Below are 24,648 nucleotides of genomic sequence, written 5' to 3'. Positions count from 1 at the left end.
TGTCTCTGCTGTGGCACAGACGAGGGGTCATTCCTTCATACGGTGTGGTCAGGCGTCTTGTCTTGCATGAGGCAGGAACTGGCATGGGACATTCCAGTGGACCCTAGACTGACGCTCTTACACAGCACAGAAGACATTCGGGGGAACAGGTATAAAAGACACCTTCTGTTCTTGGGCCTCACATTGGCTAAGCAAGACTTTGTGCAGCATTGGAAGGCTACGTCCCTGCCCTGCATAGCTAATTGGAAAATGGCCATGGATCGGGGCATGTCAGCGGAGATTGCGGTGTTTCAGGCAAGGGGCTGTCCGTAGAAGCATGGGAAGATCTGGGCTAGGTGGGTCAAGTACAGGGGTATCGACTTGTCCTTAATAGCGCAGCCAGTCAACCGAGACCCTATTGAATGACTAGTGGTGAATGGCTTGCCAGTTTAATGTGTTAGTCCTTCACAGACGTAGACGGAAACTCATTCGATGTGTCTATATCATGTTTTTTATGGAATGTATGGTGCACGTTCGGGGGTGGGGTGGGGTGTTTTCTCTGGTCTAATGTTCCCCAGACCTCAGGGGTGGGTAATTTTCAGTACCTAGAGTTTCTACAATATGCCTTTCAAATGTACGTTGCTTGCTAGGCTTGGCCCATCTGGTACTATGGAAAATCAATCAAATCTGTTGTTGAAAAAAAACCACATAGATCTAGGCAGGGACCACTTACAGAACCCTCAGCTCTCCTTTGACAGCTTAGCCTGAGTACACATGTAATATTTAGAGGAAATACACATCTGTTGTGTTTATCAAACCAACCAAACAAGTGTAGAGTTGAAGGAATAAATAATTTGAAAGTCTACACCAGTTTTAAGAAACAGGAGTAGCAATAGAAAGAAATACTCCTATAATGGACGCACATTCACACAAGGAGTGCAATTGTTTTACAAGTCAAATATAATATCTACATGGGAATTACTGAAGGTAAAAAAGCCAATTTAAGGTAATAAGAAGTGAGAAAAAGTAGAAAATGTTAAAGTCCCTGTGTTGAAGTCTTAAGGGGATGAGGTACCCAGCAGGGTAGATTCAAAGGGTCACACTATCAAATTGAATGGGAGCATACGGTTGATGGAGGATTTAAAAGTATAGCTTTGAAGAATCTTCAGCTTTGGATCAAGACAGGCGGCTGCCCCTATTAAGTCAATACTGAGTGTGTAATAAGGCATTTTGAAGTCTGGTGAAACCATGAGTGGACGGGAAAATGCTCTAGTTGTGCCCAGATGCTTTCGAACCCAAAGTTTGATATGATGTTCTTGATGTGGATTGATCCTTTCCTTTGTCAGTTCTATTACCTGAAGGTTCTTGGAGCTTAGATATGTCCAGTGGGTTGAACCATGATTTGCTGTCCATCATAAAATAGGCACGGCTGCAGCAAACAGATCAGACTGGGCAAAGGTAAGAAATCCAGTTCATTCGTTCCTCTCCCAGGAAATATAAGTATTTCTCTGAATAGCGGATACAGCTGCCTTACCTGCCGATCCTCTATCCAGCGCCACTGCCTCAGTCAAGTAGAACTTTAGCTTTGGGGCTGCGATATTCAAGGGGCGAGGTGTCACTGTTCCAGATGCCTAGCAGTGCTCACACATCAAGAACACTCTGATTAAGAGGTTTAGATTATTCAGCAGAGGATATTTGGGTCGAGCTCCTAACAGAATTGCCAAACCTGGTAAAGATTTCAACCCAAGCATCAATTCATTTCTGAAAATAAATGTTGCAGGGCATGCCCTGCAGTGATCCAATCATACAGCATTTGATAGGTTTCTACTTTCTTAGCTCAGTGACTTGGGGGCTGATTACGATGGTGGGCGGACTTTCGCCCGCCACCATATCGGAAACAGGACCTTCCCAACATGCTGCTGGTGGCCCCGTAAGAGGCATTACAATGCAACCGTGCCTATGTTTTGGATTGGGGCAGGTGCTGCTGTCTGCAGCACCCGCCTCTATGAAAAAAGGGGTCACTTTACATATCCCTGCACTATGTGGCAGGCACAATGCGGTGCCTGCCATAGGTGACCCCACTGCCATTATGAGCTGGCCAGGGGGCCCCCAAACTCCCTTTACGTCTGCCTTTTCCTGGGGGGTTACCTGCCATGAAAAAGGCAGGCGGAAAGGGACATCATAATCCCTGCGGTGGTGCATGGTAGGCACTGCCACCGTTGTAGGGATATGATTCCCCTCCGATGGGCTAAGTGAGCCTGTTGGAACCGTGGCAGTCAGTCTTTCCGATTGGCAGAAAACCGCCCGCCATTGTAATATGGCGGCCGTGAAACCTGCTTACGATGGCGGTGAGACTGCCACCGACAGTCTGTCGGTGGCAGTTTCACCACCATCGTAATCAGGCCCTAAGTTACTTTAGTAACAGTTCAATGGAAGCCTCAAAATCATCTCGGTACTACTCCACAAAATACAGTACATACTTTTCTGGTGTCTCATTCAATTGATCCAAACGAGCTCTGTACATGTCTGTATTCAACCAACTACAAAAAGAACAAGTTGCCGTCATATCTAGAAAATAACCCATAATTCAGTTTAACCTAATGGGAAACATTTCCTGTTTAAGGACAAAGGCCCTTGTTCACCTGATGGATTTGTCATCATTGGGACCCTCCTGGCATCTCCCCTAATGAGTATATGCAAGCAACTACCTTTTGATATATAGGGAAGCTTAGGGTGATAGAGAACAATCATTGGTTATGCCACTACTCTGATCTAAGGTGGTGTGAGGGTGTGCAGAGGGGAATAATAAACTGTAAAAAATGAACGTGACTCCCTACTTGGCAGAAAAATACATTTTAATGGGTCCTCTAATGGAAGTAATAACCCACCCAGAGCCCTCGGGTCCAACGTAACAAATGAAAGTCAAGGAGTGGGAACAACTAGTGTAGTGGGGAGTTTCCCTTTTAAGGGCGGTTTCCCTCACACACAAGAGGTGTCATGCTTCATCTTGGGGAATCCTCCTTGCATCCTGAAGCCTGATCATGATGCGGGCTATGACCCCCTCACTACGAGGGAGGAGCTCAGGGATGTTTTCAAGTATGAGGGGTATTCCTAAAACCCAATGTGAGCAGTGTGTGTGATGGGAGATGTACTGTGCTGATGAATCAGTGGTTAAAACTAGTTAGAAGGTTAGCCTGATACAATTTATTATTGCCACCCTGTGCTAGGGTTAAAAACAAATAGTGTGGTGTGCTGCTGCAGATATTAGATGCAGTCCTCTAGTGGCAGAACAAAAAAGTGGAGTCGAGTTCTACCCACAGATAGAGATCAACCTGTTTCTGTCCTTATCTACCCTCAAAAGAGGTGTCAGTTGCTTTCGTCTGGATTTAGATTAGTTTATTCATAGGAGCGTTAGGAATGGAGCATGATGCACACGCCACTGGCTCCTCCTCACTACATGGCCTAACGTTTCTTTTAAATATCCCATTTGAGACGATACATTTTGAAGAACCGAGACCTTATGGGCCTGGCGGCGCAGGGTACGCCTTAATCTCCTGAGTTCACCTGCTTTGTTGAACAGAGACACGGGACACTCCGTTAGACATAGAAGGTTCGGTTTATTAGCTGCAGCTAAGTACAGTTGTCCCAGAAGTACACTCGGTATGTTCTTAGGAGACTGCCACTTTACTTCGTGGCGCACAATCTTTTATAACACACATATTCACAAAGAACACTCCCAATGCATACAGGGTTGACCAATGAGAAGAATGTGAAAACAAGATATTAAGGGCCATATGTAGATAGCTAAATACCGGTCGGTAACAGCCGGAAATCGGTAATTTACCCGTTACCGACCGGTATTTAGCCCTTTCTAATGTAGGAGGCAGGTTTTAAGGATTCGGTAATTTATCAAATCGGTATTTTAAGGAATCTGTAAAATACCGAATCGGTAAATTACCGAATCCTTAAATCCTATGTAGGGAGCACTCAAGTGAGTGCATTTTTGTTTTAAGGATTCGTTATTTACCACCAACTACAGGTTGGTGGTAAATACTGAATACCTTTTAAAAAGCAATTTTGTGCTTTTCTAGAAATGCCATGTGGCAGACATACATGCCCTTAGGGCATGTATGTGCGCCACATGTGCACACATGCACGATTCTGGGGTGCAACAGGGTGTCAATATGACACCCTGCCACCCTTGAATATGCTCCCCCTATTACCGAGTCGGTATTTACCGAATCGGTAATAGTGAACAGCTTCCCATTCATTCCTATGGGCCTCCAGGCCTATAGGAATGAATAGGAAGGTATTCCTTATTACCGATTCAGTTAATACCGAATCAGTAATAACGAATATTATCGAATCGGTAAAATTTACAGATTTTTTACCTACATTATATTTACCGATTCTTAAATACCGAATCGGTAAAATTCGGTATTTAGGAATCGGTAAATAGAAATTACCTACATATGGCCCTAAGTAACTCAAATAAGCCTCCCTTCCAACTGTGTTTGTCACCCTTCCCCACAAGTTAATTAGTGGTAGTGTTTATAAGTCGACTTGCAGGTTACAGGACACATTTGTATGCCCCGCAGGACAGTTGCGAAATGAGAGATTTCGAGTAAAGAATAGCAAAGGCCAGAGGATAAGATAAAGTCAGGAAAGAATGGTGCAAACCAACAGATAGTCGAGACAGGGATCAGTCAAACCAGACGAGGATTAGTGGAGTCGGCCAGACCCTGACACCAGCTATAAACAGAGGCAGGAGGTTATTTGACACGTTGCAGTAGGATGAGGGAAAACAACACCTTGTTCACCGTGCTGCCTGAGTGAGGGCAACACAAAATGGCGGAAAGACACAAAATGGTGGCTAAATACAAAAACTGAATTACCTCAGACCCTCCTTTTGCCATTACTCAGGCAAGACACACAGACTCATTTTTAATCTGAGTCGACGTCAATGGCCATGAGGTCATCAAGCTGTTGCTGCAACATCATTTTAATGCTCTCCGTCTTCCGTGGCACAGGCCTTGGGACACACATAGTGGCACAAAGACCACAGATGGCGGGGCCACACTGCATACAGAGACAACAGGAAAAAATGATGGCCAAAACCAATCCAAGGAATGTTAATACCTTCCATCCCCGTTTGGACAGTAATCCCCAAAACCACTCCAATAAAGACCAATCTCCTTCGTCCTGATGAATCGACTCGGAGATCACATGTAATTTGGAGATGGCTTGGTATACCGTAGGGGCGTCGTCAGGTATATAAATGCAACAGCTAGATCCAATCAATCTACAAACTCCACCACGATCCGCAAGAATAACATCCAGAGCAATCCGGTTCTGCAATGTCATGAGACGATCCGCTTGAAGTTCAGCTGTGAGATTACTCAAGGCTCCCACAGTGACATCTATGGTAGTCTCAACAACACGAACCAATTGTCTCATGTTTCTACTGTTGGCCATTGGGCCCCAAAAAGGAAGAAATCCTTTAAGGAAATCACCTCCCTCTTGTCCTGCTGTGTCTTTAGAATCAATAATCCCTCGGCCATATCTGTTTCTGTGATGTCCCGAAGGAGCAGTGTATGTAGGAGGGAGAAGAAAGGCTATATAGCATGTTCCTGAAAAATCCGTCGGTAGCCACGTGTAGGCTCTATCGTGGCAGACAAAATACGTGCCCTGGGATGGCACTAACGGTGGTGAATTCTGAGATGTGTGAATGTATGTATGGGAACAAACACTCTTTACTTGTCCAGTGTCAGTAGTCTGGCCATTCATTTGTAAACAAAAGTTACCTCGATGAGGCACAGTCCAAATTGGTGGAGATTTTCCCTGTTTAACTCTATCTGTAAGGCTAGTAGCGTAACGAGTCACGTTCCAACCATCATATGCCCGTTTCTCATCAACAGGAACCCTACTATTCTTCACAATTCTAGCCATAGCCACTATTCCTTTTATCAGGGAACTATGACTAAAATCTTGCCCACTGCCATATGAACCAACTGGACGTCTAAATCGGTTCTGATATGCATTTGAAAACATCACAAAATAGGCCCAAGCGGAACCTTCATAAGAAAATGGAAGGGCTAAATATGGCATCCCTTTGTCTGTGGTATGAGGCATAAGTCCACACACCCAACAGTCGGTTGTGTTGACTACCAATTGGTGTTGATGACAACAACTGGACAAATGAATTGTTAAAATATTCTTGTCTCCTGATTAGTTCATGTTGGGGAAGCGTATGTAATTGATGTGGGGAGATAGTAGAATGAAAAGGCAAGGAAATAGAAGTAGGGACAGATTTGTGCTGCATAGCATGAACAATCCAACCTATACAAGCCAATAAGATACTAGAAAACATAAGAACACACAATGTTATGCCACATTGACTGTGCACTAATTTACAATATTTCTTTCTCATCTCTTCCTTCTTATTATTCTTTCCCAATTTGACATCCATCCTCTAAAATAGTTGCTCACGACAATCTTCCTTACTCACTTGGCTGTGATTATTAGCCGTCCTATGACACTGCAAGTCCTGGGGGCATAGCCACTATACAGGTCACGAACCAAGACTCCTACCGTGACCCTGCAACCTGGACAGATGATACATGGCAAGAAAGAGATGAGAATCTCAGGTATCCTTGACCAGTCTAGGCCTTAAATTATATCGAGTTCTGTTCAGTACAGTTTGGTCCTGAAATAGTGTCTGTGGATCTGTAGTGTTCAATCGGAGATGTGGCGGTACGGCTTCTTGTAAAACGTCGTCATCTTCTTTCTCTGACCGAGTTCCATCTAGGTGTGCACTACTGAAAGGTACAAACCGGGGGACCCTTTCGCCTTCAAGATCACCTACACCCTTACGGACCCACTGGTCAAAAGGCAAGGGCAAGGGCACCTTTTTGCAGTGCACGCCATGGATCCAGTTCTTTTTCCCTTCGACCTTCACTGCTGTACGTGTTACCAGAAGAACCTGTCGAGGCGCCTTCCAACGAGGGTCCAAATTCCTTGTCCTCTGAAAATTTTTCACACAGACCCAGTCTCCCGGTTGGATAGAATGACCTGGGTCTGTGGAGGCCTCTGGTAAAGTGTCTCGAACCTGTTGGTGGAGAACACGTAATTTAGTGGTGAGGTCATGTAAGTAATCAATCAGCATTGGATACTGTATGTCAGAATACTTTTTACGGCGAGGGACTCCCCAAACATTAGCCGGGTGCCCAAAAACAACCTCGTATGGGCTGAGTCCCAAACAAGAATGTACAGCTGTTCTAGTGGATAGGAGAGCCAAAGGTAAAGCATCGGGCCAGGCAAGTCCCTTGCTAGCCTGTACCTTTGCAAGCTTAAGTTTGAGAGTGCCGTTATAGCACTCTACCAAACCCGCTGATTGGGGATGGTTCGCCGCATGGAATTTCTGGACGATACCAAGACCGGCACACACCTTTTTCATAATTTGGCCCACAAATTCACTTCCATTGTCTCTCCAGACAATGCGCGGCAAACCAAACCTAGGGAAGAACTCTTTTAGAAGAACTTTGGCAGTGGACAAAGCAGTGTTGTCTTTCAGGGGGTAGGCCTCTATCCATCTGGAGAAGGCACACACCACCACCAAAACATATTTGAGATTGTTGCATCGTTCCATGTGAATATAATCAATTTGCAACACTTCAAAAGGATATGTTGGGGGAGCAAAATTACCTGCTGGAGTTGGGGTTCCCTTTCCTAGATTATGCATCAAGCAAACGATACAATGCTTCACTAAATTATCTGCACATTTTGGAATCCCTTCGTTCAGCCACACTGGAGCCAGAAGCTTACATATTCCTTTGGCACTGATGTGGGCTGGACCATGTGCCATAGCAACTACAGGCAGTACATAGGCATCTGGTAACAGCCAACGCTGATGTTCTGACAATTCTATCCAACATCCCATCGCGTCTAACATTCCTGTACTCTCTTTCCACTTACTCAACTCTTTCTCTGTAGCCTCTCCTTGAATCGATCTCACACTTTCTATTGTATCCTCACACATTCCTGTTTCCTTGACCCAATTTGCAGGGCCCGCAACATACATGCGACTCATAGCATCTCTGGCTGTTTCTTTCGCTACCTCATCCGCAAAAGCATTCCCGCGACCAACATCATCAGTAATCCTCTTATGCGCACTACACTTTATGATTGCTATATGGGTAGGCAAAGCAAGTGACTCAAGAAGATCAGTTACCAACGGACAATGCTGTATTGTAGTACCGTGGGAGGTAAAGAATGCTCTTTACTTCCACAAACTACCAAAACTATGTGCCACACCAAACGCATACTGGCTGTCGGTATATACATTCACTCTCTTCCCCTTAGATAACACACACGCTCTGGTTAAAGCTATCTGTTCAGCCGCTTGAGCTGAATTATGTCTGATGCGTGCTGTCTCCACGATTGTATGCAAGGTGGTAACAGCATAAGCTGAAGTTGTTTCACCATTAGGGAGTTTAAAACAAGAACCATCCACCCATAGGATCCCATCCGGGTCCATTAGTGGTGTATCTTTCAAATCAATCCTACCTTTTGTCTCCTCCTCAGTACGGAGAGAACAACCATGTTGTTCCTGAATACCTTTCTCTTCTGGAAGAGGTAACAATGTGGCTGGATTTAAAGTGATCAAATCATAAATAATAGCAAAAAGTGCTCTTTCACCATCTATGGGAATTTTGTATTGAGGCATGCGTGGCAATTTAGCATTGGGCTTGAGGGTAACGACATAGGGTGGGATCTCAAGACAACCAACATCATTTGGACCCGTAGCCCAAAGTGTCGCAGGGAGAGAGAGCAATTCAGGTGGAAATTGATCTTTAGACAAATACATTGAAGAAGTCAGTTTTCGCCCCAAAACGAGATGTACACCAGAAGGAGAACAATATATCATTGCATGCAGTCTTTTCAATAAATCCAAACCCAACAGATTTTTGCCGCAACCAGTCGTTAAAAGAAGCGGAGCTTCCAAATCATAGGAACCAATTGAAATAGGCAGAGGACAAGAGACCGGGCTATGAACTGGGGCGCCAGAAAATCCTACGGATACGTTTGTTAAGCCAGACAAAGGTGCCCCAGGGAGTTTGGAGTGAATAATAGAACTTCTCATCGCACCAGTATCTAAAAGAAATGGCTCTGAAACATCCATTGTAGTGACATTAACATAAGGCCCATTCTGATCTACTGGAATCGATACAACTCCCTCACTTTGTCTATGGCTGTCCTAGTTAGCGTGAAGATCGTCATTCTCACCTTCAACATAGTAATCATCATTGTAATACTGTGTAGACTGAGTATTTTGCTGATCAAAGTAGTTCGTAGAATGTGGAGGTGGAGGGGAACGCTGTGTCTGGGGCGACATACCTCGACCTCTACCCCTGGGCGCTAACTGGGAACCACCACGACCTCGTGGAGTAGATAGTCCTCCATTACGCTGTAATAAAACCGGGCAGACATTCTTAAAATGACCCTCCTCCCTACAATAGGCGCATTGGTTACGACCTAACAAAGGCCGCGGAATATAGGGCTCAGGTTTTTGAAACACCCTCTGAAACTGGGGAGGCTGTTGAAACTGGCGCTGAGCAGAGCGAGGAGGATAAGCTTGTTGCAGAAGAACCTTCGTTTTTAATTCTTTAGTCTTTTTCTCTTGCTTGTCTTTTTCCTCTTTGTCCCTGTTTTCGTAATATTGAGCAGTAGCCAATATCTGAGCAGAAGAAGAAACAGCCCATGAACTTTCTGAGTCTTTTATTTTATGTGACAACTCGGGGAGCAAATTAAATACAAATTTATCTACAAACAATCGCTGTCCACCCTCCGTAGTCATATCCTGACCACTGTGATCAATAAACGTCGCCTCAAAACGAGTGAAGAAATCGGAGAACCTCTCATCTTTCTTCTGTTTACACGCGGCTAATTTATCCCAATTAACTCGTAAGGCGGGCATCATTGTTTTCATTAAAGTAATAATCCTACCAGGTAGTTCTGTGATCAAAACATCAGGCTTAGCACCACCCACTTGTGCTCTATCCGAGGCAGTTATAGCATTCCATGTACCACCCAATTCTTGAGCGTGATCCTCTTTACGAATCCGAGCCCATAACGCTTGTGGGACTACATTTCCCATCAACATGTCAATATCGGCTAAATTCGTAATACAGGCATCAACAGTCTGGGACAATTCTTTATAGTAACCAGCAGGGTTTTTACGGGGATCCGGTAGAGATTGTTTGAGGGCCAAAACATCAGACCTCTTCCAGGGCACATGTACCCATATACGCTGGAAGTGAGCGGGAATAGCTGGATTATTACCTGCTTGCGCAACCTCTTCCCTCCATATCGGAGGAACCTCTCTCATTGGGTAATGTTTCAATGTCTGCCGAACAGCAGGATCAGAATCAAGAAAAGTTTGTGAAGAAAATAACGACCTAAAAGTAACAAGTGTCCTTACGGCGTCCTCAACCTTAGTACCCACAATGAGTCCTTTTTCGAAATTAGCCTGAACATCCAACAGACCCTGGGGAAGTAAGCCCAAATCCATATCCTCCCATCCTTTAGCAAGAGTGTCACACATAACATTAAATACATATCTCTGCGTGGGCGCATCCCACTGATGAAAGGTGATCATGATATCTTTCACACTATACTGGGGACCCTTCTCGATCCATTTGCGAGCGAGAGAGTCCAATACCACCCGTTCGTCGGAACCTGAAAGTTGACTACGAGACTGTCTTCGAGAGAAAGCCGGAGACATGTTCAGAGTCCCAAAGTAAGGGGACTAAAAGCCAGAGACAGTATCTGTTATTCGTTTGCGCACAGTAGGAGAATTAGACATAAGGACAGGGGACAAGGTATTAGGCGATACAGGAGAGGAACTGGCAGTTATAAGGGGAGCCGAAGGCAAAGAAGATTGAGGTTCAGGAGATGTAGACAAAGGAATCGGTGGCACGAGAGGTGGGAGTGGCAATACCGGAAGGGGCAAATGTGGAAGAACCGGAACAGGTGGGGGGAGAGCAGGTAACTGAACAGGTTGTAACAACGGGGGTGCATTAGCACCTTGTACATAGGGCGGAGGCAATCTCAATAGGTGAGACATCAAACGGTCTTCCTCCAGATCCTTACTTTTATCAGAAGGGGAATTAGGCAACACCGGATAGCATCTATCTATTGCCATACGATGCTGAAATTTCCATGGCATTATAAATCTCATTATCTTTAAACTGCTGGGCAGCCTGTATAATCGTCATATTTTGTGCTTTCTTATCTCGTTTTGCCTGCTTAATTTCTTTCTGTTTGGCTTCCTTACGCCAGAGGCGGAAAGAGTCAAACATTGCCGGCCGGGCTTGTCTTTTGAACAATATCGCTTCCAAATTGTCTAATATGTCAGGCTCAAAACTACCATTTATTGGCCACTGTAGAACGCCATCGTTCTTCGTGTATCGGATCCATGCCTTATTAAAGGCAATGGGGCCGACACCATGTTTTGAATAAAGCTCATAGATGGGAGTTCCAACCGGAGGAATCGGACAAGAGTCCTCCAGCCGGGAATCCCTATTACAACCAAGGCAAAAGAACTTCCTAAACTTACTCAGACCAGGCATCGTTATTTCACTGGACTGTTCACAAACATCAAGGGGTTAAATCAAATAATACAGCACAAACGTACTCACCCCTCGGCTTCGGCTTTGGCAATAGCCGAATCAAAGACCCAAATCAAAACAAAATAGGGGGAGCTACCCACCAATACTTAACTAAGTGTCTTCTTACGCCAACAGAGGCCCGTCTAATGTCTCGCGATACCAAACATCATCAAAGGGACCAAAGCAGGGCGGCAGTCAGGGCAGCAGTCGTCAGCAGCCGTCAGAAAGGATAACTGCGCTGTAAAAGACCTTCGGACCACTTCGACATACAGGGGTCGCTTGATGTGGTTCGCGATTCCTCCAGAATTTTCTTGCGGGGCTCCTCACGATCCTCAGGCAGAACTGCTACCTCTGAAGCCGGCCCACGTTCGGGCGCCAAATTGAAGAACCTAGACCTTATGGGTCTGGAGGCGCAGGGTACGCCTTAATCTCCTGAGTTCACCTGCTTTGTTGAACAGAGACACGGGACACTCCGTTAGATGTAGAAGGTTTGGTTTATTAGCTGCAGCTAAGTACAGTTGTCCCAGAAGTACACTCAGTATGTTCTTAGGAGACTGCCACTTTACTTCGTGGCGCACAATCTTTTATAACACACATATTCACAAAGAACACTCCCAATGCATACAGGGTTGACCATGGAGAAGAATGTGAAAACAAGATAATAAGTAACTCAAATAAGCCTCCCTTCCAACTGTGTTTGTCACCCTTCCCCAAAAGTTAATCAGTGGTAGTGTTTATAAGTCGACTTGCATGTGACAGGACACATTTGTATGCCCCGCAGGACAGTTGTGAAATGAGAGATTACGAGTAAAGAATAGCGAAGGCCAGAGGATAAGATAAAGTCAGGAAAGAATGGTGCGAACCAACAGATAGTCGAGACAGGGATCAGTCAAACCAGACGAGGATTAGTGGAGTCGGCCAGACACTGACACCAGCTATAAACAGAGGCAGGAGGTTATTTGACACGTTGCAGTAGGATGAGGGAAAACAACACCTCGTTCACCGTGCTGCCTGAGTGAGGGCAACACAAAATGGCGGAAAGACACAAAATGGTGGCTAAGTACGAAAACTGAATTACCTCAATTCCCTTGAAGACTTACCCATTGTCAGAATGGAGCCATCAAAAAGTATTTTAGTGTGGCTGGATTGCCGCGGATACCTGCATGTCAGCAATTGCTACCGGCAGCACAACCCTAGAAGAAGGAACTCCACCATCTTCAATTTCTCCTCCTTGTGCCTGAATACCATCAGAGCAAGCTTCACCAGCAATGTAGAAGGGTCCGATGCTGTATCTCGCCCACGGCCAGTGTGATAAAGGCTCAGAGGCATATCCAGCACCAAGGACTGAATGTGTCCCGGCTGCCACCTCATTAATTTCCTGCCCGATCATTGTGATAATGACGTTTTGTCATGAGACCTTTGCACTTCAAGTCACACTGCCTTTGGCATTCATACCTCTTGCTGAGGGCCAGAGTAGGCACCCAAGCCAGAGGTTTTCAACAACTCAAGGCTCTGAAGACATGCCCCGCCTCTTGCACAAGAAGCAAGCTGAAGAACATTTGCAGTGCCTGAATGGGGATTGAAGCGAAGAACATTTGCAGTGCCCGAATGGGGATTGAAGCCCAGCTACCCCCTGGGGCCTAACCTGTTGCTGGCAAAAGTGCCCGATCCTGCCACTACTCAGGCAGATACATCCATTACACCCTCACTGAAGTTGATACCTGTGAAAAACTGCAATTCGAGAGGTTCGCACTCAGCATGTCCAACAACATCATCTCTAACTCACCATCTACTGACCATGAGGGCCAAGAGAAGAATTGCAGATACCATTTCCTCCCTCATACTCAGTTCCAGGTTCTTTCTCCTGCTCAAGGACCTCAATACCCACCTGGATGACCTCACCGAACTAAAGATCTCCAACTCCTGGACAGCCTGAACATACTCAGACTCATCTAATGAGAGAAATACCCTAACCACATCCCAGGTCACCTGCTAGACCCCATCTTTTGCAACTGTGTGGACAAAACCACCCCCTTACTTGGACTGTCCGGTCCCTCATCCATTTTAACCTACACTTCAATAAACAATCACAAATCAACCCCCAAACCACCTACTGCAGTTGGAACTCTATCGCTGAAGAAACCTAGTCCACCAAACTGCAAAACCACAACCCGTCACACCAAGATGCCCTTGCCCTCTCTACCAACAACTTCAGTCTCTGGATCCCCACCTGTGCAGAGGTCCTGGCACCTCTCAAAAGCAAGACATCTGCAAAGACAAGACCACAGGCTTGCAGACATTATGGCAACCTTCAATGCAACATAACTCCACTGCAAGCAGCCTAGGCACCAATGGAGACCCACCTACAACAACATCAGCAAACAATCCTTGTTCCCAGTTTTGTTTTTCTCCTACAGCAAGATAGGCATTATCTACGACAACGTGGCACCCTTACTGAACCATTCTGCTCAGGAAATCCTCCTTCAAGATGGCAACGTCAGTCAAGGAACCATCCTGACCTACTGGCCCACAATCACCCACACAGAAACTGCTTTTATCATGTAATATATCTACTCAGGAGCCCATTGACCTTTGCCCTCATTTTTCCTAAGTAAAAGGACTTGAGACCATCTGCACCACCTTCACCCTGATCCTCAATGACTCGCTAATCGTGGCTACCTTCCCGGATCCTTGGAAACAACCCACGATTCTGCCATCACTGAAAAAAATACCAGCACACCTGTCCTCACCAGCTAACTATAGACCCATTCATCTGCTATCCAGGGTAAGTCTTGGAGAAACTCAGAAACAAGAGACTAGCAAACTACCTGGATGACAACCACCTCCTGGTTCCATCCCAACCCAATCAGACTTCAGACTAAAACATTGTGCTTATCTATGGAACCAACATCATCTCATACACAAACAATACACAACTCATTCTGTCCCTCTCTAAGGACACCACCAGGAATCAAGGAGAATTCATGGAGTGCATGACAGAAGTTGCCCTCTGCATAAAACCCAACTGCCTCAAACTCAGATCGGACAAGACAGAGGTACTGTTTGGGAAGGACACCATTTTATGGTCCTTGGTCTCACAGCTGTTCAAACTCACCAACCCCGTCCAGCTAATCCAAAAACTTGGGCAAGCAACAATCGATGTGCAACAAAGTCAACTCAGTTACCTCTTCCTACTTCCACTCCCTCAAGATCCTCATGAAAATCTTCAGATGGCTTCCTCTTGAGACTCACAGGACAATCCCCCAGGCTCTCATCACCAAGAAGCTACACTATGGAAACACATTCAACGTTTGAATATTCACCCAACTTGCGAAGCGACTCCAGATCATTCAGAATACAGTAGCCAGACTCACACTCAACCCCCCTCCATGCACCCACATCTCATATCTCCCACCACGCACCCACATCTCCCACCACCTCAGAGAACTTCACTGGCTCCCGCTACACAAGTGAGCATGGTTCAGATTTCTTGCTCTATTGGATATTTAACACATTAGGCATTTCCCCTAGAAGAAAAAAACGGATCTTTCTTTATCAACTCGGTATTATCTGCTTCAAAACACAACCTGAAGATCTATGCATGAAAATTATCCAGTGAACACAATGAGGTTTGTTGCATTGTTGTGCATTTCTGTGGAGTGATGCCTCTCTTTATTTGTGGTACCAGAAAGTAAAGCTCACTTTTAGCTAAAAAGATGGCAAACACAATCTATGCCACAGCAAACTGTAAAATTCTGATTCAGTCTTGAGGCAATAATAATATAGCAACATGGTATTGACTATAAATATTACATGACTCTAATAATTTCTGAGTCACAGAGCCTTAGTATTTGCTTCAAAACCCTTTGGCAAAGAGGGGAGTTGGTTTGTGACACATATGTTTTTTCTATCTCCCTAGAGAAGTGCTAGTCAATAGGTATTCCTGCAGTCTGCACAGGTTTAATTAAAAAAATGAAATGTTTAACATGTGTTTTTATTTTCTTTAATACTAATTATTGTGAGCAGCAAAATATAAAATCAATTTAACAATATTTTATAAGGTAAATAATGTGTCCATTCATTTAGGTAGTTCACTTGGAAATATTTGATTTGTGCCTTATGCAAAGCCAGCCCACACTCAGGTAACCTGCGTGTGGTGGCCCCTAGTGGCCTGTACTATGTAAGACACAGTTACACCATTTGAGTTATGACACACTATATAAATACCAACATAACTGAATATAAGACAATATATGTGTATTGGGAGAGAGAGTTTGTAGTATTGATGTGAGCTATAGGTGGGGTTCCACACTGACTTAAAAGTAGAATATATAGAACTAGACAAGATTCACCTACGGTGACTGTGGCTCTCCTTTGGTAGTATGGCCAGAGTAGAAAGTTAATTTTGAGAGCACATCCTAATCTGCTATTTGTAACATTTCAGCCAAACAACAGTAGAGTTGAAGACACAAATAATTTGAAAGTGCACACAATTTTAAAGAAACAGGAGTAGCATTAGACAACTAATGGACAGACAATAATCACACAAAGAGTGCAACTATTGTGTAGGTCAAGTAGAAATTTGTAAGGGGAACAACGGAACTAAAATGAGCTAAATTAAGGCAATAGGAATTCAGAAAATTTAGACTCATGATAAAGTCTCGGAATTGAAGCCTTAAAGGAATGAGGTGCCCTGCAGGGTACATTCAAAGGGGCACACTATCAATTTGAATGAGGGGATAGAGTTGATAGAGAATGTATAAGTGTAGCTTAGAAGAATATTCAACTTGTACCAGTCTCATTAGGTCGAGGCAGGAGGCTGGCCCCATCAAGTCAATATCGAGTGATTACAAGGGTAGTCTGCAGTCCTGTTGAAACTATGTGTAGAAGGGTAGAACCTCCAGCTGTCCTAGAAGCCAAGTACAGTTTCAGCAATGGGGCTGTGGTATTGGGGGGACTGAGTGAAGCTGCACTGGATTTGAACCAGTGCTCACACATCAAGAAATGTTTGATTCAGAGATTTAGACCATTCAGCTGGGGAAGTTCAGGGAGAATTGTCAGATCTGATTGCACACATGCATCATTTTAACTCTGGAAAACCATTTTCCAGGGCCTGCCCTGTGGCAACCCAATGGTACAACGCTTTATAGGTTTGTACTTAACTCAGCGGCTTAGTTATTTCAGTGACATATCTAGGGGAGCCTCAAAATCATCTTGGCACTACTCTAGAACATATATAAAATACTTTTCTGGTGGTTGCATTAAAGTGTTGCACAAAAGCTCTGTTCACGTCTGTACTCAGACAGTTCTCTTAAAGTTGCAGTCGTGGTATCTCCGCCTCCCACACACTTGAGAACTGCGGTACCTTGCATTCCCAGGGTTTAGAATACATCTTATGAAGCCAGCAGCTGCAAGCTCTGAGTTTCACTAATCAGGGGCTGCCTTCCCTCATGCTTCTAGGCTCATAACTGTAAAGCGCAAACATATCATTCCTTAAGGTTTCAAGGTGCTGGAAGCTGTCAGGGAGATTATATGAGCTATTGCCCAGAGTCACATGATGCTGAGCTGAGCTGCCGCCGGCGATCAAACCGTGAGCCCTGTGTTCCGAAGTCAGCTGCTCTAACCGCTGCTCCTTGCTCCTAAAGGCCCAAAATGGCAATCACCTGTGGGTGTACAGCTGCTTTGAAAGCTGCTCCAGAGCTAATCCACTTCAGGCTTTCTTTCTCTTTTTTCCCCGTTTTATTTTCCTATTTCTTCCTTGATTCCTTTTGAGTTTCCCTATTCCTTTGTGTTTCCTGTCATGTCATGTTTGATATCATTTTGGACATTGCACTAGCATCGAGCGGAGGGGATGATGCAGCGTCGGGGAGCCACGCCTCCACGCTGCTAGCCGCGTTCGTGGTCCTTCCCTCTCCCCCTCGCTGGATGCCGCGGCCGATGGCGGATCCCTGCTGCCTGCTGAGAACGCGTCACAACGTTCAAGGAATCCGGAGTTGATGTGACGATGTGAGCGGGAGATTGGTGTTTTCTTTGCTCCTGTCGCCTAGGGAGGATTAAGGGAAGAAAAAGAATGGACGAATTGAATGTAATGAACCGGGGAGGACGCAGCTTGGTAGGAGTATAAGCCAGCTGCTTCTTTGGACCAGCTCTTGACCGCGTTGGAACTCTCAGCGGCCAGGGGCCTGGATGGACTCTGTATAGGTGGGCAGCTGAGCATACCCTGAGCACGCTCAGGCCCCCGTTTGAGACGTAAGGAGAGGAATAAAAGGGGGTTGTTGGCTAGAGAGCTGGATTGTACTGGCAGATGAACATTTACATTTATACAGGGGTGTGTTTTCAGTTTCCTCGGTCTAGAGATCTTGCCGGGAGTTAACCCCCTTGGCTTTTAGAGGAAAATGGTGAGACCTCAGAGGGAGGGTGCTGCGATTTCCAAAGCGGCCAGATCTGAAGCACAGAAAGTGAAGAAAACCCGTCGCGCTCTCACCAAGATTGCGCGCCAAGTAGTCAGAAAAAGCGACAGGGGAGCTGTGCCTTTTTCACCGGACAGCTGCAGTTCGCCTGTCACCTCAGATGAGGATATATCCTTTACAGCGGCTGTCGATAGTCAAACTTTGCAACAGGAGACGCAAGCGGAACAATTGAATATTAGCCTGGAAGGGGCTATCCTCCCAGGTCAGAATAACCAAGATCTCTGCACTGGGGGGGATGTGTTAAAGGAGGTGTTAAAGGAGGTGAAAAAATTTCCTTTATTTACCAAAAAACAAATTTTACTACCATCTCACTCCCCTACACTTCAACAATCTGTCGATCCCGGCGTGTCCTCTTCAGCGGCTGGAGTGGATCCCAATGCCAGGGGGGTAATCACATCTGGCCTTGAGCTCCCAAATTTGGCAAAATCAAAAAGTTTTGAACCTTGTCCCATAGGGAGGATTGGGTCAGGTGGACAGGTAGATACTTCAATGCCGATTAATGACTTACCGGATCCACCAGATCTCCCAGAATTAGGACGAACTCCGGATAACCCTCACAAGAATCATTCTTAACTCTACAATCATCTAGTGTTGATACTTTACCGTTTTCAAATTGATATCCGAGATATGCTGAATTTAATTTTAGAGGAGATAAGGGGAATGAAAAAGCTTCAGCAAATCGAGATCAACACCCTTAATCAGAGGCTAGACAAAATTGAAGAGGCAATTATGGGTCTCCCCTCTAGAGTCTCTGAAGCAGAGGCCAGAATCTCCACCATTGAAGATCAACTGGTGACGGTGATGGCTGAGTCAGAGGAAGCGGACAAGAAGAAAAAATATCTTGAGAATAAGGTCGAGGAACTGGAAAGTCATTCTAGGAGATCTAATCTGCGCCTAGTGGGGGGGCCTGAAGGGATTGAGGGATCCCAGACTCTACTCTGGGTAAACACGTTTATCAAGCAGCAAGTGTTGCCAGACTATGAAGGAGATCTGTCTATCACCAGAGCACATCGTATTCCAGCCCAACCTTTTCCAAATTCTCCTTACCCGAGAACAATTCTTCTCAACTTTGCTGACTATAGAATTAAAGAGAAGGTGTTGGCAAAAGCTATCCAACAGCGTCAATTTCCCATTAACGAGACACAGAAATGTAGAATCTTTTCCGATATGTCAGCCGTTGCAGCTCGAAGAAGAAAAGAGTTCGTCAAGATGTTACATCTCTTTAAAGCTCATGGGGCCCAGGCCTCTATCGTTCAGCAATCTAAATTAAAGGTGTTGGTGAAAGGGAGATTTTTTATTTTTTCGGATATTGAGGAGGCCCAGATTTGTTTAAAGGGGATATCTGGTCCCTCGTATGAAGCGTGATCCTAGATTTATTTAAGCTGGTGTTGGTTTTTCCTGATAAGAAATGTATTCTAAAAAACTTTTTCTTCCCTTTTCTTTTTTCTATCCTTTTTTACCTTTTTCTCTTTGTAATGCTTGGTTTGTTCTAATCAGGGGACAGGAGGTGGGGGGTTGGGGGGGCGTGACCACGATCGCCCTATCGGGTGTAACAACATGACACCCAGGAACAATTGTGGGAGGTGGGAGATGTGGCCTGCGTGGTGCAGGGGGGGGCTTTTCCACATTTCCGGGGGTGGGTTTTTCAGGGTGGTGGGTGGTTGGGTGTTAGCAGGAAAAAGAGCAGTAGTAAGAAGGCCAGGATTGATTTATAGTGCACAGAAGTATGGCAACTGGTAGTTGTAAGATTCTGTCGTTAAACACCAATGGGATATTAAATAAAAAGAAATATGGTGCACTTATAAGATGGGCTGCTTTTTTGGACCCCCACGTTCTCTTTCTTCAGGAAACCCATCTTAAATCTAATTCCCCCAATTTGTTTATTCCTAAAAAATTCTCAAAGGCTTTTTTCGCCTCTTCAGGGGCAGCAATGAGGGGGGTAGCAATCTATTTCTCTAATAGAATGGATTGGGAGTTTCTTCAAGTAGATAGAGATATTTTAGGGAGATGGATCTGGGTAACAACAACAATTAGAGGTCGGATAATAAATGTTATCAACTATTATGGCCCAATATCTGATGATGTCTTACCTCTGACCCAGATCCACGAAAAGCTGATTAGCTCTCCCGGGCAAATTGTTCTAGGGGGGGGTTTTATCTATATTATGGATATTAGAAAGGATTCCACTAATAAATAAAAACAAAAGACAGTCGAAGCCTAATACCAAAAAAATGATGGTGGCAATTATGGAACAGTTTGGGCTTGTAGATTCTTGGCGGGATCTCCATCAAGAAATGGAATCCTTTATGTTCTACTCCAACCATTTTTCTTCGGCCTCTCGATTAGATTATCTATTAACATCAAGGTCTATACAGGTGACAAATGCATGGATTAGTAGTAATTCCTTTTCTGACCATGTGCTTGTTGGGGTTTCCTTGCTATTGGGGGGGAGAGATAAGGAATGATCAAGGTGGCAGATGGATCGCCTCCTCCTCCAAAATGCAGACTGGATTACTGGATTTAGGGAGTGGATTGTACAATATTTTGAGGTAAACAACAATACCGCCACCCCCTTCGCTGTCTGGGGAGGATTTATGGCCGCGGCCCGGGCCCAAATAATAGCTATCATGGCCGGGCAGTCCAAAACCCGGAGGTTGCAAATTGAGAACCTTCAGAATAAGGTGGAGCAAGAATACGCCTTAATGCTACAACATTCCCCCAACTCCTTCAATAGAGCTAGTAGGGAACTAAGAGATTTTTTCATCCTTGAGGAAGTATGAAATTCTAAAATTTACCAGCAAAAAATGTATGAAGAGAGTCAGTTAATGGGGAAGCTGCTCGCCAATTCTACCAGGAAAAAAATGGAATCCTCCCTAATCACCTCCATCAGTGACCCGGTCACAGAACTAGTTGTATCAGATAGGGATAACTTCTCACGGGTCTTCCTCCATCACTACGGACAGCTCTACTCAACAGAGTATCCGGTTAACAACGAACAAATTCGGAAGTACTTGATGGATGTTGATCTTCCCAGACTTTCAGAGGCCAGAATTAAAGAATTAGATGATGAAATAAAATTAAAAGTGCAATTAATTCTATGGCAGGGGGTAAGGCATGTGGACAGGATGGATTTCCCATCGAATTTTATAAGATTTTTATTAAAGAACTGGTATCTCCCTTAAAGAAACTTTTTAATGATATTAGAACGGGTGGAACGGTATCAACTGAATTTAAGGAGTCTATAATAATATCCTTTGTGAAAAAAGATAAGAATCCATTAGATGTTAACTCTTTTAGGCCAATCAGTCTACTTAATTCCGATTACAAGATTTTGATGAAAGTCTGGGCTCAGCGCTTCCTTCTTGCTGCTCAAGAAATAATCCATAAGGATCAGAAAGGTTTTATAGCAGGTCAATCTATGGCTTCTAATACGCAATTTTTAATTCATGCCTTAGATTTTTTTAATACTAACCAAATTCCTGCCGCAATAATTATGGTTGACGCTGAAAAAGCCTTTGATCTTGTAAACTGGCAAGCATTGTTTTTAACCTTAAGTCGTATTGGTCTTCCACAACAGATTATTAATATGGTAAAGAATATTTATCATAGTGCTAGCGCAAAGGTGGTTATTAATCAGGAACAAATAGGGGAAATTACAATAAAACGGGGAACCAGGCAGTGTTGCCCGCTTTCCCCGCTACTTTTTACCTTTTTTTATTGAACCCTTGGTTTTAAAAATTCGTAATAATGCTGTTTTTTTTTCTCCTATACCAGGGATGTCAAAAGTTAAGTTGTTCGCTGACGACATCATTCTATATTTAACCCCGATCAAAGAGAATTTAGAGCTAGCCTTTAAAGAGTTTTTTTTGTTTCAACAAATTGGTGGATACAAAATAAATGAAAAAAAGACCGAGATACTGGCTCTTAATATTGATCCCAACGTCTTTCCTAACAATTTGAGGGTCCAGGCCATGAAAACTGACCCGATAAGATATTTGGGTATTTATGTTACTAACCAGTACCCGTGAACACCGTCACGAGCTCAGCCTGTCTGTCCTCCATCCGCCCTTGGTGTTGCAGTAGACAGGCATGTTGCTCCGCATGTTGCTGGGCCTGCTGGGTCTTGATCTCCTCGAGGGTCCCCTTCATCTCATTGAGGGTGGACACAACCTGGCTCATGCCGGTGGTGTCCTGCCGGTATGTGTCCAGGATGTTTCTCACATGGGAATATACCGGTTCCGCAGCCAACTGGTCAGGCTCGCGCCTCCGCCGTCCTCCACTCCCACCACCCCTGCCCACTTGCACCTGGCCTGCCGTTGTGGGCACATCGGATCTCCGGGACCCCTGAGGGGTGGCATTGAGGTTTGGCGTTGTCGCCAGCCTCCTCCTGGGTGCCCGGTACACCGTGTCCCTCCAGGTCAGCCTGGCTGCGTTGTGGTGGTGGGGCAGGGATCCTGGGTGTCTTCTGGGATGTGGCAGGAGTGGGGGTGGTGGTTGGCCCAGTTGTACCTGACGCAGGTGCTGCAGGTGGTTGGACACCAGAGGGGCCAGGTTGGTCGGGGTCGTCCACAGAGTGGTGAGAGTCGTCACTGCCGGTGGGATCGTCATCCCGCAGAGCCAGGTCCTGTGAGTCTTCCCCCCCAGTGTTGGGGGGTGATCCACACCGTTGACCTGTGTGTGAGAGAGACAATGTTATTTTTGTTCCATGCAACATCCATGTTTCATTAGTTTTAAAGTTGGCACATTTCCTCTGGGTATTTGGATCTGTCTTGCATTCCACTCACAGTGCACTTGTGCATGGGGATGTCCCTTGGCCACAGCTTTTGAGACTTTACCTATGTGTGACACAGTCTTACTTGCTGCGTCAATTGTGACTGCAGTCAGCAGTGGAGTGAGCAGGTGTGGCGAGCCATGCATTGGCGCCTTCCGTGTTGCACTGTACGTGGGCACATGGAGTTGTTCCACACACTTATATAATGCAGGTAGCTGGCGTTGTGCTGGTGCACAGGTTGAGACATGGCCCAGTGTTTTGCCATGGAGAAGAGAGGGGGATTCAGGCACTGGCCACCCTTGTCTACATGCATACAGTCCACCTGCTGACGAGCAGACATTCCCACACCACCCAAGGCTGAATTGGTCTCCCTGTGTCTCCCTTTCTCACTCCCTCTCTGTCCCCCTCTCCCTCCCTCCCTGTGTCAGCCTCCTCCCTCTGTCCGTCTCCCTGTGTCTCCCTCCCTCTCTCTCCCCCTCTCCCTCCCTCTGTGTGTCACCCTCTGTCACCTCAGGCCAGCTTCCTAGGCACACACTTTTTGCAGATCTTTGAATGGCCTTTGGCTTGTTCATGTGAGTTTGTTTCTGATCTCCAGGCACCCATTGGGTGTAGTGTCTGTGTCTGCGCTGCTGCTGTGGTGGTGTGTGCTGCCACTCTTTCACAGTGTTGGCTGTTCATTAGCTGTTGTCATGTGCAAAAAGTGCCTTCACCCCCATGTCTTAATGCAAGGTGTCCGCCATTTGCTGGCAAGTCTTTCCTGTGTGGGGACACACTGTTTGTCTGGCTGTGACCTAGGCCATATGGGCAGAGGGCATTGTTGTCTGCTTCTGAGTTGCACTATGTGATTTTTGAGGCCCACCCTCCCGCCATCCGGGTTACCGTGTCTTGTGTTGGTGTTTTCTGTGGCCTGTGACTTGGGATTGTCCAGCTGGGTGCATGGGGCATGGTGGCGCTAGTGGCATGTGCGTGTTTATGGAGTGTGGTTGAGTCATGCGATAGCTTGGGGTGGTTGCGTGCATGATTGTGAGTTTGGTTGTGGATGACATTCCCCCCATGTGAGGTGAGTTGTTTGTGTACTCACCAGGCTCTCGGAGTCCTTCTACTCCCTCCACTGCCACCACCGGCAGTATGGCCATCACCCTCTCCTCCCAGGGATGGTATTGTACGCGTCTGCGGGGCGACCCTCCTCCAGTGATGTTGGCCTGGTTGTGGTCGTCGGTCATTTTGGCTCGGACCCTCCTCCGCAGATCGTACCACCTGGCTTGGCATTCATGCCTGGTCCTTCTGGTGGACGCAACAGCATTCACAGCATCGACAATCCTCTGCCACATGGCTGTTTTTTCGGAAATGCTGGTCTGTCTGACCAATGTTCCAAAGAGGTGTGGCTCGACTCTGAGGATTTCGTCGACAAGGACCTCCAACTCTTGGCTAGTGAACTTTGGATTCTTGTTAGTGGGCATGGTGAGGGGTGTGGGTGTGGATGGTTGTGGGGGGTGTGGGTGTGGATGGTTGTGGGTGTGTGGGTGTGGTGTGCAGGTGTGTGTGTGAATGTGTTGAGGGGGTGTTTGTGAAGGTGGGTGTGTGAAGGTGTGCAAGTGTAAGGTGTAGTAAAGGTTCAAGTATGGTGCTGTGGGTTGTCTGTGTGGTCTGGCAGCAGTGAGTCTGTTGCAAAGGCTCATGGTTTGTGTCTGTGGGCCCTTTTTATTGGTCCATTGGTGGGTGTGGCTGTGTTTGAACTTTGGGTGGGTGTGTTATAAGG

Source organism: Triturus cristatus, chromosome 5_1 (genome assembly GCF_964204655.1).
Source record: "Triturus cristatus chromosome 5_1, aTriCri1.1, whole genome shotgun sequence".
Lineage (NCBI taxonomy): Eukaryota > Metazoa > Chordata > Amphibia > Caudata > Salamandridae > Triturus > Triturus cristatus.
Note: the sequence above shows the minus strand (reverse complement) of the source record.